Here is a 20084-nt window from a genome sequence, read left to right as displayed (position 1 = left end):
ATGACATTTGTTGTTCGCGAAAACGATGTCGGACCCGGCATCCACACCATTTTCATAAAAATGGAAGTGTTTGTTGTCTAACGCCGCGCAGGAGTTACTCTGACAGCGGCCTTTAAACAATCGAGTCTTGACCAGACAAGCAAGTGAGTGAGTGACTGAGTGAGTTGGGTTTTCAACGCCGCTTTTTAACAGTATTCCAGTTATATCACGGCGTGTCAGCTTAATGTGGGAGGAAAGCCCGAAGTGATGCAGGTCTCAGACGTTTACCACTTCGGTGAAACCCACGAGCATGGGTATGGTGCTGACAAACCTAGAAACATAATCGGGGCGAACCGGGACTCGAACCCACAATCATACCCACCCCCCTCTCCCCACCCCCACCCCCCATTCCCCATCCAACAACCCAGACAAGCAAGTGACACGACAGCGCGTTTACTGATGTTTTGATGCTTAGTTTGAATTACGTCTGTTGCCTATAAGTGCAGATATTTTGCTGAACAACACTTTAGAAATATGTAGGCTCTGCAACAGTGGTGTGTGCTTGTGTGAGAGTGAGTGAGAGAGAATGTGTGTCTGTGTGTGTGTGTGGGGGGGGTAGTTTTAATGTCTTGGCCCATAGTTCTTTTGTAGTTACCTCAACTTAATTGATAGTGGAGACGGAAGGTTACCTTCAGTCGAGAAGGATTTGGACAGAGGGTGACGTACAGTCAGAACAGCCTCCAGACAGATCACGCAGTGGTTGGTGGGGTTGACAATGGACTGTGCTTGGTTCGGTTGTCAGTGTCGAGAGACGACGTGAAGGAGATTTCGAGGGGAGAGCCGGGGGGACGCGCGTCTGTGTCTCCGTGAAGTCACCCCTCAGGATGTCGGGGTTGGGGACAACGTTGACGTTGCCAGGATCTTCATGACAAACGCACCAGGGATACAAGGACTGTGGTGTGGTCAGTTGTCAAGTTTGACCCTTTGTCTTATTTCGCAAGTCACGATGGTATGACGATATGGCAGTATCTTTTCTGTAGCACAAGGTGGCAAATCACTTAAGTGGAGGGGCGGTCGGGTAGCCTAGTGGTTAAAGCGTTCGCTCGTCACGCCTAAGACCCGGGTTCGATTCCCGACATGGGTAATGTGTGAAGCCCATTTCTGGTGTCCCCCGCCGTGCTATTGCTGGAATATTGCTAAAAGCGGCGTAAAACCAATCTCACTCACTCACTTAAGTGGAAATAATAAACCGCCTGGAAAAAGAAACTACAGTAAACTACGGTTATAACGAACACGCTTATAACGAACTGATGGATATAACGAGCTTACATTTTTGGTCCCGTTTATTTGCTGTAGTTATGCTATATATATGCTTATAACGAACTACGGTTATAACGAACTAAAATTAGTAGTCCCTTTGAGTTCGTTATAACCGTAGTTTACTGTATATAGTATTGCGTTATGGTGGTAGTATCTATCGCTGTAGTACAAGGTGGATATTCACTGTATTGGAAAGAATAAACTGCCGGATAAAAGAACATTTACACCATGTTTGATAGTGGCTAAAATATAAACAAACAAGAAATGGTTATTCTATGGTGATGACTTTGATACGGGTATCATAGTTGTGTATATGGACAGTCATTAGGTTTGCAGTGTTTCGCAGACTGTTTTCAGCCTAGTAACGTTTTGAAAAGGCTTGAAATGTTTTGGTCAAAACCAAATTTCAAGCGTGTACTTTTTTTGCTCGGAAGTGTACAGCATGTGTGGCGTTTACTGTAGGACGGAGAGCGACCGGATCAACAAGCTCAAGTGTTGTAAAAGGTACAGAAAATAGTCAACATTTAGAGTGTTATCTGACTGTACCGTTGTTTGTCACATGCAGTCAGTCAACTTTTACTTCGAGATAACCGTAAGTTCGACGCACCAAACTTCGACATAACGGTGGGTAACTGTATTCTCATCCTATAGAGTGATTGAGAGAGTAAGTCGAGTTTCACTAAGTCTTCATTTTTAATATGGCGAGTTTAAAGTTGAATAAAAGCCCGGATTAAAAGAGTAAAAAGCTCGTAAACTCTTCAGGACCGGTAATTTACTTGAGGGTGATATATGAAGGGCAACGATAAAATGTACAGGGACACGGGGAGGGTCATTCAGAAATATGACAAGCTTTAGGGTGTGTGTGTGTGTGTGGGGGGGGGGGGGGGGGGGGGGGGGGGCATATTGTTCAGTACATCAGTGCATCAAAAACCTTTGACCCGCCCACCCCTGAAACGAATGACTGGTCCCTGGAGTCATTCGACAATAATTCGAGTTACCCGTAGTTCGAGACAAGTGATGCCACTTGACCATACTACCAATAACGATTCTATATGATCTGGTTAAATGGGTTCAGGTCATTGTACCTATCTCTCGAACACTCTGCGTTTGTTTGTTTGTTTGTTAACGCCGCACTAAGCAATACGAATACGAGAATCTACAGTGACTTACATCACATTTAGCAAAATTCGAGCCTTACCACAGCGGTCTGTTAAAACCCTGGACCAAGAAAACCAGTGATTAATATCATGATCAACATTCTCGGTCACACCTGATTATGACCGCATCCTCATGATTCGTCGGCTCTTTAGTCACACACTGGGCATTTCGGACCTATTCTGTACCGGATTCCCAACGGGAGATTGTAGTGAGTGAGTATGGTTTTACGCCGCTTTTAACAACATTCCAGCAATATCACGGCGGGGGACACCAGAAATGGGCTTCACACATTGTACCCTTTAGGGAATCGAACCCGGGTATTCGGCGTGACGAGCCAACGCTTTAACCACTAGGCTACCCGACCGCCCTCGGGAGATTGTATTCGAGTTTCTAGAAGCGACAAGGTGTACACGTCTATTACTATCAGACACTGTCTGTTTATCAATTCCAACCCTGTGTTGCTTGCTATCTATGTACAAAGTTTGTGTTTACATATGTATGAGTTGTGGCTAAAGGCCGACACGACATGATCAAACATCTCACCGACCAGAACAAGACTTAAGCTACACAAATATACACTCAACACCGCTAAGTGATATCAATATCATCACTTGTGGACACTGTCCAGGTGACGTGGTCATCCCCAGCAGAGTTATGTTTGTTTGTTTGTTTGTTGTTTAACGCCGCACTCAACATTCCAGCTATATGACGGCTGTCTGTAAATAATCGAGTCTGGTCACGACAATCCAGTGATTGACATCATGAGCATCGATCCACGCCATTGGGATACTATGACATGCATCAACCAGGTCAGCGAGCCTGACCACCCGATCCCGTTATTCGCCTCTTACGACAAGCACAGTCGCCTGCTTAGAGAATAGTAAATAGTCCAAAACAGACAATCCAGTGATTGACATCATCTAGGCAACTGTAGACTAACATCTAGTCTCTGAAATGAACATATCGTACAGAAAAAAACAGTTGTCTCTATATAAATTTAATAAAAAGGAGCCCAGAGACTCTCTTCATTTTCATACTGCAGTAATCTAGGCTTGCCAAACATTATAGACTTGCATGGGCTGTATTTGATATATTTGTTTCAGGGTCTAGACGCAAGGTCGTTCTGATGTGACCCCTAATGGGATGTCCTCAAATCTTTGTTTAGCGGTAGCGAGAACTAAGATCTGATTTTAATGAGATTTGGCGTGTCAGCTTCATGTGGGAAAAAAAGCCCGAAGTGATGCAGGTCTCAGACGTTTACCACTTTGGTGAATCCAACGAGCACGCATATGGTGCTGACAAATCTAGAAACATAATCGGGGCGAACCGGGATTTGAACCCAAAACAGGCGAATTCACATGGGACAGAGGTTTAAACCTACCTGAGTGGGGCTGACGTGTACTTCTGGTTATTTGACCTTCACCTACTGGGGGCATCGACCTTGAAAGCCTACACGAATGGCAAGGAAGCTTTGGACGACTTGTAGTTTCAGATGGGCCTGGGTAAACGGAGATATAACTGTCAAGTTAATGTAGGTATAAACCTGGTATGAACATAAAGTTTGTGAACAGTTACTGTTAACAAGATTTACGACCGAAATGTGACGAAAGGAAGAATTTATGTACTCTTTTAAAAAGGGGATCTTGAAATATAAATATTAATACGAAGTATTAGAACAAGATAAGGGTTGCCGACACACATCCTATGCAAGAACTCTTATGTCTGTTAAACATAACAGTCACCAAAATTGATCCGATAGTTTGCACGTGCCTGACGCAGAAGCGCCACGCACGTGCGTAGGGTGTCATTCCTGAGTTTGACACTCTCAAAGAAGGTCGATTGATCTCTGAAGACTTTTTGTTTGTCAGTCGTATTGATTCTGCCTATCATACAGTTGTGATTTACTTGATTTCATTCAGTGTTTGTGTATTAACCAGCGATGCTGCGTCTGCAATGCGTTCATTGTCTTCGAGCTATTGGCATACTGGAACGTGGCAGAAGTCAGCGTGCAGTGACAATGTTTCACAGCCTGTGGTTAGCAGACTATGGAACAGGTACCAGTACACCCAAAATGTTGACGATCAACGACGTTAAGGGCGTCCCAGGTCAACGAGAGGCGTACAGGATGGATTGATCCGAAACAAGGCTCTTACAAATCGGACCGCCTCCGTGGTCTTGTGGTAGAGCGTCCGCCCGGAGAGCGGAAGGTCCGGGGTTCGATCCCCGGCGGCGTCATACCAAAAGACGTTAACAGATGGTACTTGTTGTTACCCTGTCTGGCGCTCGGCATTAAGGGGCTAAAACAAGGACTGGTCGGCTCGGAGTCAGTATACTGTGTCTGAGTGGGGTATTCATGTTACACTGCGGCATGGTATCTCAGGGAGCTAGCACTATAAATCGGCATCAGTCCGGACTAGTACAAGCAGCCACACAAACACACACACGTACATGCACGTCGCTATATAAGTGCAATAATCTTGAACGCGACGTTAAACCCAATTTCACATCACCTCACCTCTTACAAATCGATCTCAAAATCGGGTCAGACGATAAGAAATCGTCACATTTGCATGCTTGACGGCCACGTGTTGTGCCGCCCCTTTTAAATCGTCATATTAACAACAGTCGTCAATGGTGTATGGGGTCGCAACTGGGGTAATCATCGCTGGTCACGTGTCATGTTTTCGGATAATCCCCGATTCACTTTGCACTTTCTTGATAGGCGTGGTCGTGGCGACGTCGAAATGAACGTCAAGCCAACGTCAACCTGAGACCTCGAGACAGATTTGGCGGTGGATCGGTTACGGTGTGGGGTTGCATTTCTGTGACTGAGTGAGTGAGTATGGTTTTACGCCGCTTTTAGCAATATCCCAGCAATATCACGGCGGGGGACGCCAGAAATGGGCTTCACACATTGTACCCATGTCGGGATTCAAACCCGGGTCTTCGGCGTGACGAGGGAACGCTTTAACCACTAGGCTACCCGACCGCCCCTCACTGTGACTGACTGAACCGAACTCCATGTTGTGCATAGAAGGAACACTGGATGATTCTACCCGTGAAGATCCGTGTTAGAAAAGGTCTTCAGCAACCCATGCTTACCCAAAGAGGCGACTATGCCTGTCGTAAGAGACGACAAACCGGATCGGGTGGTTGAGGCACATCATCCTTTCACAATTGTGTAGATCGATGCTCATGATGTCAATCACTGGATTGTCTCGTCCAGATTCGATTATTTACAGACCGTCGTCATATAGATGGAATATTGCTGAGTGCGGCGTTAAACAACAAACAAACACTTAATCCGGACGATTTCGCAAGTAACTGCACCGTCCGGATTAAAGGGGTTCGCTGTGTACCAATCATTCAGGCAAGTTTGAACGCGAAACAAATGCAGAAGATAACACCCTGTTTACACCGAGCTTGGAAACGCTAAATGACAGGTGGGCGACAGGGGGTATGTTGTCAGAGTTTCGACAACTCTATCTAACTCTCTTACAACGACACGACACAGAACAAGCTCAGGTCAGGATAATGACACGAGCGACATACAGATTGATATCTTGCCACATATCGCTGCGGGTCATAGTGACCTGGACTTAGCGTTATGACCTACTTAGGGCGATAACGGTAATAATGTCAGCAGTCACGTCACAACTGACCGCTTGACTGACCAGTCACTCTTTATCAAGATATCTACCAATAAAGATAAAAATGCCTTGAGGGATTGATGTATTTTTCAAATATTAATATAATAATTTTATAAATTAACAGATCACAAAAAAACTTATAAAGGGCGATTGGGAAACACATGTAAAATCTAAAACCGTTAATGACGTTTTCCTTTTGTGAGAAGGTGGAAGAGAACGGGTAGGGCCTTTACGGTATACTTGGCAGAGTGAGTGAGTGAGTTAGGTTTAACGCCGCTTTTAACAGCATTCCAGTTATATCACGGCGTGTCAGCTTAATGTGGGAGGAAAGCCCGAAGTGATGCAGGTCTCAGACGTTTACCACTTCGGTGAAACCCACGAGCACGGGTATGGTGCTGACAAACCTTGAAACATAATTGGGGCGAACCGGGATTCGAACCCACAATCATAGGTTTCTGGCGTGCCCAAGGGACGCAACTCTGCACAGCGAATCGCGGCGCCTTAGACGACTGGGCCACCCGTGCCCCCACACTTGGCAGAGATATCATGCGTGTCTTGATGACGTCGTGTAACGATACCTGGAATTTCAAAACTTCATCTGTATTTAATCGTGTTCTTTGGTGTACACATGTTTAAAAAATGACTTGCTAGAAAAGATATACCGTTTAATTAAGTAAACTTTTAACTTTGAAAGAGTCTGACACCACCGACAGAAACAATCACGACTGTCTGAAAACAGCTGTGTCTGGCGCAGACAAACCTGTAACTGTCTTTATCATAATAATATTATAATGGGTAGGAATAAAGCCAACGGATAAAAACGATATCCGCTGGGATCATATACAGATAAAGATGCAAATATGAAAAGTCAGGTAGGTTCAACTTTCAGTGTTTACAAACAAACAAAGCGTCGACCTTGACAATCGACGATCGAGTCAGAATTAACCATTGGAAAACTGGAGAAACTACTGGTATAATTGTTTATCATATCAAAGCAATAGTCTAAGATAATAATAATCAGTGTCTAACTTGGAAATAGATGAGGAAGGGTACAGGTTTTGATCCGTATCCGTGCTTGTAGACCACCATGTTTCATTGGTTGGTTGGTTGGTTGGTTGTTTTAAGCCGCACTCCGCAAGACTCCAGCTATATGAGTGAGTGAGTTGGATTTAACGCCGCTTTTAACAATATTCCAGTTACATCGCGGCGTGTCAGCTTAATGTGGGAGGAAAGCCCGAAGTGATGCAGGTCTCAGACGTTTACCACTTCGGTGAAACCCACGAGCACGGGTATGGTGCTGACAAACCTAGAAACATAATCGGGGCGAACCGTGATTCGAACCCACAATCATAGGTTTCTGGCGTGCCCAAGGGACGCAACTCTGCACAGCGAATCGCGGCGCCTTAGACGACTGGGTCACCCGTGCCCCCTCCAGCTATATGACGGCGGTCTATAAATAATCGAGTCTGGACCAGACAATCCAGTGACTAATATCATAAACATCGATCCACGCAATTGGGATCGATGACATGCATCAACCAAGTCAGCGAGCCTGACCACCCGATCCCGTTAGTCGCCTTTTACGACAAGCATAGTCGCCATTTACGGCAAGAATGGGTTGCTGAAGACCTATTCGACCCCGGATCTTCTTTGGTCTGTCACCTGTGTCCCACATCGTCTCGGTGTTCACATTTATGTAACCAGATATCAACCTGCTCCAATCACTGTGATACCAGTGTATAAGAAATGAAAAAATAACAAATGAATGTTTTCTTCCTGATAAAGGTGAGAAGCATTCACAACAATATTGATACAAATAAAATTAGTGAGCTCACAATCAAAGGTTTCCCAAACCAGACGGCCATGAACTCACAATGAGACGATGTCATCCACTTGCTCGCAAGTGCTGCACGTGCATCTTGTGGTACACGATAATGTCAGTTTTAACCCTGTCCCCGTTTCAAGAAGATCAAAGAATGGTTTGGGCTCTCATACAAAAAGATGTGTAAAACAATTATTTATTATAAAGTGAAGAAACTCATTAAAAAGCCTAATACCCCATCAAATGAATATTAATTGAGTAAAGAATCAAAATCGAGCATCAGTTTGTATAAAGTAATCTGGATAAAAGATTTGCATGAAGCATTTGTGTAAAAGCTGATTGGTTCAATGAAGACTGAGGTGAGAAATTAATTTGAAACCACATGACACCTACCTTGTGTAACTTTGTAAATTAGTGCTGAAAAGTGCAAACGTATTATGCGAACACCTTTTTTTAACTTTTAAAATATTTAATTAAATTTTGTTTTCAAACATAAAACAATGTAGACCTTTGAATGCTGACTAAGCGAAAGTACAGTTCATAGTTTAGATATAATATCGCTAACTTTAAGATATTTTCAATGGAAAATCCAACACATGATAAAATCAACTGAGATGTATAGTTTCTTTTGCCCCTCAGTTTAGTTTCGTATACTCAGGTGAGGTGAGGTGAAATGGGGTTTAACGTCGCGTCCAAGATTATTGCACTTATATAGCGACGTGCATGCACGTGCATGCATGTGTGTGTGGCTGCTTGTACTAGTCCGGACTGGTGCCGATTTATAGTGCTAGCCCACTGAGATACCATGCCGCAGTTTAACATGAATATCCCACTCAGACACAGTATACTGACTCCGAGCCGACCAGTCCTTGTTTTAGCCCCTTAATGCCGAGCGCCAGACAGGGTAACAACAAGTACCATCTTTTGACGTCTTTTGGTATGATGCGGCTGGGGATCGACCCCCGGGGACCGGGCGGACGCTCTACCATTAGACCACGGAGGCGGTCGCATACTCAGGAACAGAATGGTGTCTTGTATAAAGTCATCGGTCGATAATGAAACTCACTGAACAGGGCACGAAATGTTGATTTACCGGTACACTGTATATTATTTGCCTTTGATGTTATAAAAGCACCTATCTTAATGTATGGTTCAGAAATGTTTGATTTTGAAAATTTGAATGTCATTGAAAATGTACATTTAACGTTTCTAAATGTCTGCGCCATGTTACATGATGTATGAAGAACTGGTCACTGTAACTTGAAACAAAGAATGTTGTCATTTTGGCATAAATTAATAAATTGCTATGGAACTTTTAAATTATCACAAATTTTGTACAACTATGTTATTACGACATCACAGTCGCCTACTTACAGAATGAAACTGGCACATGGCAGAATATTTCGAGGGAAACAGATTATGCAAATTGTGCATGGAGATGGAGATAAGTTTCACTGTCGAAATGTGAAGCTTTTCACCAATATAGATATATATCTTCCCATCATATACCATTCATGGTCAAATTTCGCCACATTTATTAATCTTTATACAATAGCAAAATTATTAATCTGAAACCCCAGTAAAGATTTATTGTGCAAAAATTTGGCTCAACTACCCGTTCATCAAAATAGTAATGTACCTATCTGCCATATATTGTACTTCCGTGCATCAATTTATAGCTTGTAATATGCTGTACCGCAGTTGTTGGTGTTGAGAAATTATATATGAATCGGAATCTGCTTGAGGAGTTTCGTAAGAGCAGTGTCTACGAAGATGAAAAAATGTGTCTTGTCCCCATACATGCCAGTAGGTCTTTGTTGATGAAGATCCGGGTTAGAATTGATCTTCGACAACCCATGCTTGTCGTATCATGTGACTAACGGGATCGGGTGGTCAGGCTCGCTGACTTGGTGGATGCATGTCATCGTATCCCAATTTCGTAGATCGACGCTCATGATGTCAATCACTGGATTGTCTTGTCCAGTCTGGATTATTTCCAGCTTTTTGACGGCGGCCTGTCTTGGAACACGGCTCACCGCGCCTGGTCACTCCGGACATTAAGTCGCCGCTAATGTCCAACTGACTGGGAATCTTTTCTCACTCGGAATCCAGTAATTCGCTGTGCAGAGTTGCCTCCCTTGGGCACACCAGAAACCTATGATTGTGGGTTCGAATCCCGGTTCGCCCCGATTATGTTTTCAGGTTTGTCAGCACCATACCCGTGCTCGTGGGTTTCATCGAAGTGGTAAACGTCCGAGACCTGCATCACTTCGGGCTTTCCTCCCACATTAAGCTGACACGCCGTGATATAACTGGAATACTGTTAAAAACGACGTTAACCCCCAACTCACCCACTTACTCAGTAACCTACAAAATGGTGAACAGAAAAGAACAACCGAACTCGGGCTAACCTACACCGCCCTTGTTATATGACAAAAGCACATACAAAACATGATTAGTCAGCATTTCTACAAACGCGAGCTGTTAGCACAAGCGGTATGTACACTCGTGTCCCTGGGGATACTGGGTGCAACACGAGTACCCCCGGAGATAAGGGAGTGTGTGTGTTGCACTTACACTACAAACATATTATAACAGCACTTAAGATCTGAAACATGTTTGCTTTGTGATGAATGGCCGTGGTATTAATGTATCTTCGACATTAGGCGAAGCCTTGTCAATCCGGATGACTCAATATGTGGCTAAAATATTGTCGATTGGATGTCACATGATTTAACTCACTCACTGATCGTGATGCCAATGTGAGCGGTATTATCATGAAGTTGGTCGCAATATGGATGCAATAATGCCGATGGGAAGTTAAATTTTCACTCACTCATTCACTCACTCACTCACTCACTCACTCACCAGATCAGGTTATCATCTTTCGTTAAACAAGACGCCCGTTAATCGAGACGTTTTGGATTCACAAGGTCTTCTCCGTTTTTCAAAGGTGTGGTGAGGTGAGTCGAGGTGAAATGGAGTTTAACGTCGCGCCCAAGGCTATTGTACTTACAAAGCGGACCGCCTCCGTGGTCTAGTCGTAGAGCGTCCGCCCGGAGAGCGGAAGGTCCGGGGTTCGATCCCGAGCCGCGTCATACCAAAAGACGCTAAAAGATGGTACTTGTTGTTACCCTGTCTGGCGCTCGGCATTCAGGGGCTAAAACAAGGACTGGTCGGCTCGGAGTCAGTATACTGTGTCTGAGTGGGGTATTCATGAGAAACTGCGGCATGGTATCTCTTGCTAGCACTATAAATCGGCATCAGTCCGGACTAGTACAAGCATCCACACAAACACACACACGTACATGCACGTCGCTATATAAGTGCAATAATCTTGGACGCGACGTTAAACCCCATTTCACCTCACCTCACCTCACTTACAAAGAGACGTGCATGCACGTGTGTGTGTGGATGCTTGTTCCAGTCCGGACTGATGCCGATTTTGCGCCCTCTGAGATACCATGCCGCAGTTTAACATGAATACCCAACTCAGACACATCATACTGACTCAGAGCCGACCAGTCCTTGTTTAAGCCCCTTAATGCCGAGCGCCAGACAGGGTATCAAGTACCATCTTTTAATGTCTTCTGGTATGACCGGACCCCGGACCTTTTGCTCTCCGGGAGGGCGCTCTACCACTAGACCACGGAGGCGATCCCAAGATTAATACCGGGAATGTACGTTCTAAATATAACTCACCATGACGTAGGAAGCTATAAATAAATGCGACAAAACACATTTCATATGCATCAAAATGCATCATCGAGTCATATAAGTCCACCGGGGATGTAATACGGGTCTGGCCATTACAGCAGTGTGATATGACCTTCTCTATGTTGGCTCTATCGCACATGCAAAACGCCTCATATGAAGCCACGCCATGCTACACAGTGCACATGCTATCGTGAGGCAAATAAAGGGACGAAACCCTTTCCATATTCATAAGATTATCTGCCAATATCAGAGCCGATTGTACGATTCCGCCTACATCATGAGCAGGTGTTTATGAATCACTGTCAGACAGGGAGATATCAGATGTCGCGAAAAGGTCATCGTATCATGCCCTACTTGTGTCACCGTCACACACACACACACACACACACACACGCACACACGCACACACGCACGCACACACACACACACACACACACACACACACACATGCAAAGACAAGTGACCTAAAAAATACGTGAACTTATGTTACACGCTGTAAAAGTTAAAAACAGGGATTTGCATCGACTATCATGTTGGTCTCTGATGAGTCAAATTTGAAAATGTCCCCCATACAGTAGACTACGGTTAAAACGAACACGCTTATTACGAACTGACGGATATAACGAACTTACTTTTTGATCCCGACTATATGCTGTAGTAATGCTGTATATATGCTTATGACGAACTACGGTTACATGTATAACGAACTAAAATTAGTCTAGTCTCTTTGAGTTCGTTATAACCGTAGTTTAAGCTTTACTGAGGCTTTGAATTATGTAACCTTGATTGAACAACATTTTAGAAAGAGTCGTAAGACGCCCTTTGAAATCTGCGTGGAAAGAGCATACTTGTGAAATGTAGACACCAAAGTCTTGAGCTGCAGGAATATTGCTCGACATGAAGGGTTTGGTTTGGTTTGGTTTGGTTTGTTGTTTAACGCCGCACTCAGCAATATTCTAGCTATAAGACGGCGGTCTGTAAATAATCGAGTCTGGACCAGACTATCCAGTGATTAATATCATGAGCATCGATCCACGCAATTGGGATCGATGACATGCATCAACCAAGTCAGCGAGCCTGACCACCCGATCCCGTTAGTTGCCTTTTACGACAAGCACAGTCACCTTTTACGGCAAGCATGGGTTGCTAAAGACCTATTCTACCCCGGATCTTCACGGGTCTGACGTGAAGGGAAAGTTGACTATAGGAAAGTTGAAGTCTTCCCTTGTCTTTGTTCTTTTTGTCACTCTGAATCTTTATACAAAGATCTAAATATGAAACAGACAATGCAGTTTTCCTTGTCTCTTTTGGGGGCACGGGTGGCCCAGTCGTCTAAGGCGCCGCGATTCGCTGTGCATAGTTGCGTCCCTTGGGCACGCCAGAAATCTATGATTGTGGGTTCGAATCCCGGTTCGCCCCGATTATGTTTCTAGGTTTGTCAGCACCATACCCGTGCCCGTGGGTTTCACCGTAGTGGTAAACGTCTGAGACCTGCATCACTTCGGGCTTTCCTCCCACATTAAGCTGACACGCCGTGACATAACTGGAATACTGTTAAAAGCGGCGTTCAGCCAAACTCACTCACTCACTCACTCCTTGTCTCTTTTATTTCAAGCTCACCTGGGTAAATCAGTGGAAGAAACTGACTATTTGACCGTTATTGAAAGACATCAAACCATGGTTATTCCCGAAGTTTAAGTTTAACTTTTCGGACAAATTACCTTGCTTTGACTTTGCCAATCCGACTGACTCGGAATCAGGAAAGTTGACTATTGGAAAGTTGAAGTCATCCCTCTTGTCATTCATTGGTAAAGAAAGTTTTCGAAACATATCTCATTTATAACGAGTTAAAAACGGACTCTCAAGAATACCGACACTGAAGCGGAAGTGGAATTGATGGCTGTGCAGCTGTCGCAACGTTTGACACTTGTGTCATATTCTGGCGCATTCCAATGTAGTGCAGAAAACTTTTTCACACATTCTTTTAAACAATTATATTATGCAGTAGATATTCCAATCATGCAGTAGGAATTTAGGAATTCCACAATGACGTATGTGACTTAGGGGCGCCCTTTTGACGGGGTGTGTGGGTGTTGCAAGATGTAATTCTCAAGAAAAAATCAGGTTTATAGTTTTAAATTTTAAAAAAAACCATATCTTATGTTGTAGCTATTGATTAAAAATATCTAATCTCGATACAAAATACCTTAGAAAACACGCCCATATTTTTTTTCATAGAGCCTCGCTTGGTGTCAATGTGAAGGCCGACGTAGCAAACTAACGGTACTGGTACAACGTGGTCCTTCATTAATTGTAATCAAATAATTATTATAAAACATATTTTATTGTACAAAAAGACAAAGGGATTGGGCACAAGTGCAGCCCTTGGTACCGCCTTCTCCCTAATCAAATAATGGGTTATTTTAACTGAGGACTATTTTTAGGTGTCATCATTCGGTTTGACTTGCATGTAATTTTTTAAATTAGAATCCCGTTGCAACACCGTCATACCAGTAAAAACGTCACAAACATATGCGCTCTTTCCCGCTATGATATTGACAGCATACTGACGCGAAGTCCTCGTGTATTCTGGCCATTTGTTCATTATATTATGGGGTCAGAGGGGGCATGGGTTGGGATTTTATCGATAAAAATACATTGTCCCCGAATAGTCTAATTATGATCCATATTGTCGTAAAAAAAGATATACCCTGCCACAAAAATAACATCGTTGCAAGTTGTTTCTAAAAAAAAATCAGGCTACTAGTGTAAAATAAATTCCGGTTTTGTCGCTGTAGCTAAATAAAAATCGTCGAAGTTCAGGTCGGCTGCAGTGATAGCGTTTGAGAAGGACAGTAGTGGAAAAGCGCTGGTCAAGGGATTAAAACACAAAAATAGCTTACTACGCCTCTGATGACGAAATCCTTTTTGTATGACGGAAGCTGTCACATTTTTTTATTCTCTTCATACAGAATATGACTTAATGTCAGACGTTTGTGGGGCTTAGGGAATCGGGTTCAGCTCTTCTGTCAACGGAATCAGCCATGTTGTATACATATATGCACTAATATCATATCTAGACTGGTAAGTAGGTACATTAACGACCAATAAATCTCAACATAAACGATCTGAAAAACATCTGAGATGAATAATGGTTCAACGAACTCTACGTTAATGTTGACGTAATACAGACGTCATTATTGCCGTTATACAGTCACTATTTGTATACGGAATACAGACACCATTGTTGACTGTTCCAATGCAGGCTCCATCTTTGACTTAATACAGACGTCAGTGTCGACGTAATGCGGACACCATCTTTGACTTAATACAGACGTCAGTGTCGAGGTAATGCGGACACCGTCTTTGACTTTATACAGATTTCATTTTCGACGTAATGCGGACACCATGTTTGACGTAATGCAGATGCCTTAGCCGACATACTACACGCACCGATGACGTAATACAGACGCAAGTGTCGGCGTAATGCGGACACCATCTTTGACGTAAGGACATTGTCGACCTAATACGGACACCAGTGTCGACGTAATGCAGACACAATGTTTGACGTAATGCAGACACCATGTTTGACGTAATGCAGATGCCCTAGCCGACACACTACAGGCACCGTCGATGACGTAATGCAGACACCAGTGTCGAGGTAATTCGGACACAATCTTTGACGTAATGCAGACGTCCTTGTCGACGTTACGTAGACGCTATTTTGGCGTAATGTCATTGTCGACGTAATGCAGACACCAGTGTCGACGTAATGCAGAGAACAGTGTCGACGTAATGCGGACACCATCTTTGACGTAATGTCATTGTCGACATAATGCAGACACCATGTTTGACGTAATGCAGACACCAGTGTCGACGTGAAGCAGACACCATGTTTGACATAATGCAGGCACCACCTCGACGTAATACAGACGTCAGTTTCGACGTAACGTAGACGCCACCTTTGACCTTTTACTAACGCCTTCTTCGATGTAATTCATACACAATCTTTGATGAAATGCTGACACCATGATATAAGTCAAACAAAGAAGCACGCACGCACTCTCTCTCTCTCTCTCTCTCTCTCTCTCTCTCTCTCTCTCTCTCTCTCTCTCTCTCTCACACATATATGCAATAATCCCTGTTCAAAGGGGCGTTAACACGCCCATACAATAATCTCCATTTGTCACATCTTATACATCATGAGCGACATGATCAGAACAGCGGAGTAAGAGGTGAAACATCCAGTATATAATTTTCTTTTCGGTTGATACAAAATCTCCATGATTATGCTGTGGTGAAAGTAACTTTTGTTAACACGTGTTTCGCCGCCGCTGAATACATAGGTCCTTGACCTCGGACTTGAAAATCTAACAGAGACCCCGACCCACACCACGGGAAATCTTGGTTTAATTACCAACTTGATTTACGGCTCAGCTGTACCAGAATGTGACCTAAGGGGACATGTTTTCTTTCCTTGTCACTAACGTCAGTCATGAAAGAAAACGACCAACGCCGGTTAGGATGTACTCTAAGAATTTCATTTGATAATATTTTTCATTTTACTTTTTGACAACTTAAAATGGACGCTTGAAAATGAATTTTATTTTCATTTCGACACGACCCAACTGTTTGGGAAATTATATCCGAGATTCATGTGATGAAAAAGACTGACTAGTGTGTTCTTTCTGAATGGTTAACAAAATTACAGTATATTTCTTCTATACATACACTGAGGTGAGGTGAGGTGAAATGGGGTTTAACGTCGCGTCCAAGATCATTGCACTTATATAGCGACGTGCATGCACGTGTGTGTGTGTGTGTGGCTGCTTGTACTAGACCGGACTGATGCCGATTTATAGTGCTAGCTCACTGAGATACCATGCCGCAGTTTAACATGAATACCCCACTCAGACACAGTGTACTGACTCCGAGCCAAACAGTCCTTGTTTTAGCCCCTTAATGCCGAGCTCCAGACAGGGTAACAACAAGTACCATATTTTAACTTCTTTTGGTATGACGGGGGAATCACCAATCTTTCCCACTCCGGGCAGTACAGACATTGAAAGGAAAAGGATAAGTTATCAACAGTTTGAGATTTGATAGAGTCTTGTTTCAGAAACATCTTTTCATCGCATTACACACTATCTCAGGTGCATCGATAATGATATCAGGAGGGAAACGTGGGAGATCTATCTCTTGTGTCTGCTTTCTTGTGGAGCCTGGTTTCCACAGACTCCGCTACACCTATGCCCTTACAATCCATTATGTCGTATGCTTTTAATCAAGATGCAGTGTTTGAGTGAGTATGATTAACGCCGATTTGAACAGTATTCCAGTTATATCACTGCGTCAGCTTAATGTGAGGAAGGCCCGAAGTGATGCAGGTCTCAGACTTGTCCAGAGTGGGGGCACAGGTATGGTGCTTGCAAACCAGGAAACATAATCGGGGCGAACCGGGATTCGAACCCACAATAGGGACGCAACTCGACATGCGACGCCTTAGACGACAGAGCCACCCGTACCTCCACTCTAGACGATCAGACGTCGCCATTGTTGTTTAAACGTGGAGACACTGGGGACGAGGAAACTCCAGAAACACAAAGTGCTGCTGACCACGCATCTCGTGTCCCTGTCCTTGAAGCGGCGGTAAAATAACACCAGGCGGCTCTCCTCCGCTTTGGCTTGATTTCGTTTGTTTGTTTAACGCCGCACTCAGCAATATTCCAGCTATATGGTGGTCTGTAAATAATCGAGTCTGGACCAGACATTCCAGTGATTGACATCATGAGCATCGATCTACGCCTTTAGGATACGATGACATGCATCAACCAGTCAGCGAGCTTGACCACCCGATCCTGTTAGTCGCCTCTTACGACAAGCATAGTCGCCTTTTACGGCAGGCATGGGTTGCTGAAGACCTATTCTGACTCGGATTTTCACGGGTTGTTTCAGCTTGATAGTCCAGTCATATCATTCAGAGCCAAGACCAAGACCAAATTGCCAAACAAAATAATAATTATTGAAATTACAGAGAAATAATTTCTTAATAACCAATTAATAATGAAGAAAAATGTCAATGGTGGATCATTGAATATTTGACTTAAAATATAATTCGCAAGTAAGTGAAAAATTACGTCCCGAAAAGTCTGCGGTGCACGTCAAGGGAGGCAACTCATGAAAATGAAAATGACGACGAGAGCACGCTAATGAGTCAACCGAAAAGCAAGTGTATAGCATGTGGACCGGGATCATTATTAAACCCAAAATGTTCAGGTGAAGACTTGTTTGATGCAGTCAAACATGCAGTTTCATATCCCAAACACCTTCATTAAAATAACGTAATCTGCTGACTGCTAGACTGGTTTGAAGGAAGGTGAAGGTCAGATTGTTTGTGACTATTGTTATTTTGGGTGTTTCCGAGTCAATGCATTGATCTCTGTCTGAAATACACTTGATGGCATGGCGATAATGGACATTCAGTGAGAACACATCAACGATTGGAAATAATGCACGGCAATCACACGAAGACAGTGTAAACGACTGCGATGAAGGGAAGGATTTGATACGTGTATTGAAAGGTTTCAGAACACCCCAATAGAGAACAAGGCCATGTTATTACATTCGGATCGATAATTGCATTAAACTTTTTTGTGACGTTTATTTTAAACAAATGCATGTACATGAATGGCAGGATGGGTGTTGGAAGGTTTGGACACAATTAGTCAGTCAGGCTGTAAACTGTTACGTGTTTGACAGTTAACTGAAAAATAAAACAAATTTCAAAGTCACAACCATTTTAAATTATTGATTGTCTTTTTTCTTTTCTTTTGTTATTTGTTTGTTGTTTAACGCCGCATTCGGCAATATTTCAGCTCTAGGACGGCGGTCTGTAAATAATCGAGTCTGGACCAGACAATCCTGTGATTAACAACATGAGCATCGATCCATGCAGTTGGGATATAATGACATGCATCAACCAAGTCAGCAAACCCGATCCCGTCAGTTGCCTCTTACGGAAAGCATGGGTTGCTGAAGACCTATTCTCCACCTGGATCTTCACGGGTCTGTCACCTTTGTCCCAAATCATCTTGGTGTTCACATATATGTATCTCTATCACTAGATATCAACCTCTTGGTCAGAGTCGCCTCTTAAGACAAGCATGGGTTGCTGATGACCAGTTATAACCATTTTAAAAGAGAAACGAATCATCACATTTCATTGACTGACACGTGATATACACTCTGCGCATGTGTTTGAGAAATCAGAGTAAGGTCACTTAATGTATGCATAAACATGAATTAATATAATATTTGATGAACATAACTGTTAGTGTCTGTATTCTGTTTATATAGCATATAACTCATCAACACTGCACGAACGATATGATTATGAAACCCTTAACCCCCCAAAGGTCGGTTTATGAAAGGAGGTCATACACGTTTTTTTATCATGTAATCCTCCGATGCCGAGGTCTATTTCATCAAGGGGAGGAGCGGTGGGGTCGCCTAGTGGTTAAAGCGTTCGCTCGTCACGCCGAAGACCCGGGTTCGATTCCCCACAAGGGCACAATGTGTGAATCCCATTTCTGGGTCCCCCGCCGTGATATTGCTGCATATTGCTAAAGGCGACGTAAAACCATACTGCATCAGCAAGTGGATTTAACTGGGTTTGGTAAAATGTAAATGGAACCAACACGATCTATACAGTGCCAATTTACGTTAAGTAATGAGCTGACAAGGTGATGCTTCATGAAATACGAGTATGACTGGATTTCTGGTCCATCACTTGATTGTCTGGTTCGTTTACAGGCCGCCGTCGCATTGAAGGAACGTTGGCGGATCCCACCCACCAACCTTTTGAAAACCAAATGTGGTATGTTGTTGTAGGCAGTATAATTGACTGAGAGGATTTTGATTTTTTGGACCCCTCCCTTTTTAAAATGCTGGATCCGCCCTTGAGAAGTACCTCTGTGATGTGTCAGGCAACAAACATAATTACAGAGCTCCAGATAAGCTTCTGGTGTTGTGGGTATTTTACCCATGCATTTTAAAATCATTGGGTATCAGTAATTCTATCTGGGTATTCAAATTTCTGTTACCCACTAGTTTTACACATGTGGGTATTTAAGTTAAATATTCATCTAGTCCCTGCAAACTGGTGTCGTGTGGGTTCGAGAGCTTTATAGGACTCAAAAATACCACGATACTTCCACAAGAAATTTGTGATGGCAAATGATCATGCTGTAACTGTCATGGTGGAGTTTGGCAAGGTTGAAGGAATGCCCGTTTATAATTTCAAAATAAGGTCCTGATTTGCTAATCGAATACGCAGGGTTACTTCACAATATTTTGATGATACGCACAAGTTTGATTTTTGTAGCGTATCTGTAATGTTCGTTGCGTATTTGATACGCTTGGATTTTGTTTAACTGCAT

The sequence above is a fragment of the Haliotis rufescens genome, unplaced genomic scaffold (assembly GCF_023055435.1).
Source record: "Haliotis rufescens isolate VD_foot unplaced genomic scaffold, xgHalRufe1.0.p SCAF_55, whole genome shotgun sequence".
In the NCBI taxonomy this organism is placed as follows: domain Eukaryota; kingdom Metazoa; phylum Mollusca; class Gastropoda; order Lepetellida; family Haliotidae; genus Haliotis; species Haliotis rufescens.
The sequence above is the reverse complement of the archived record's forward strand: the minus strand, read 5'-3'. Positions refer to the sequence as shown.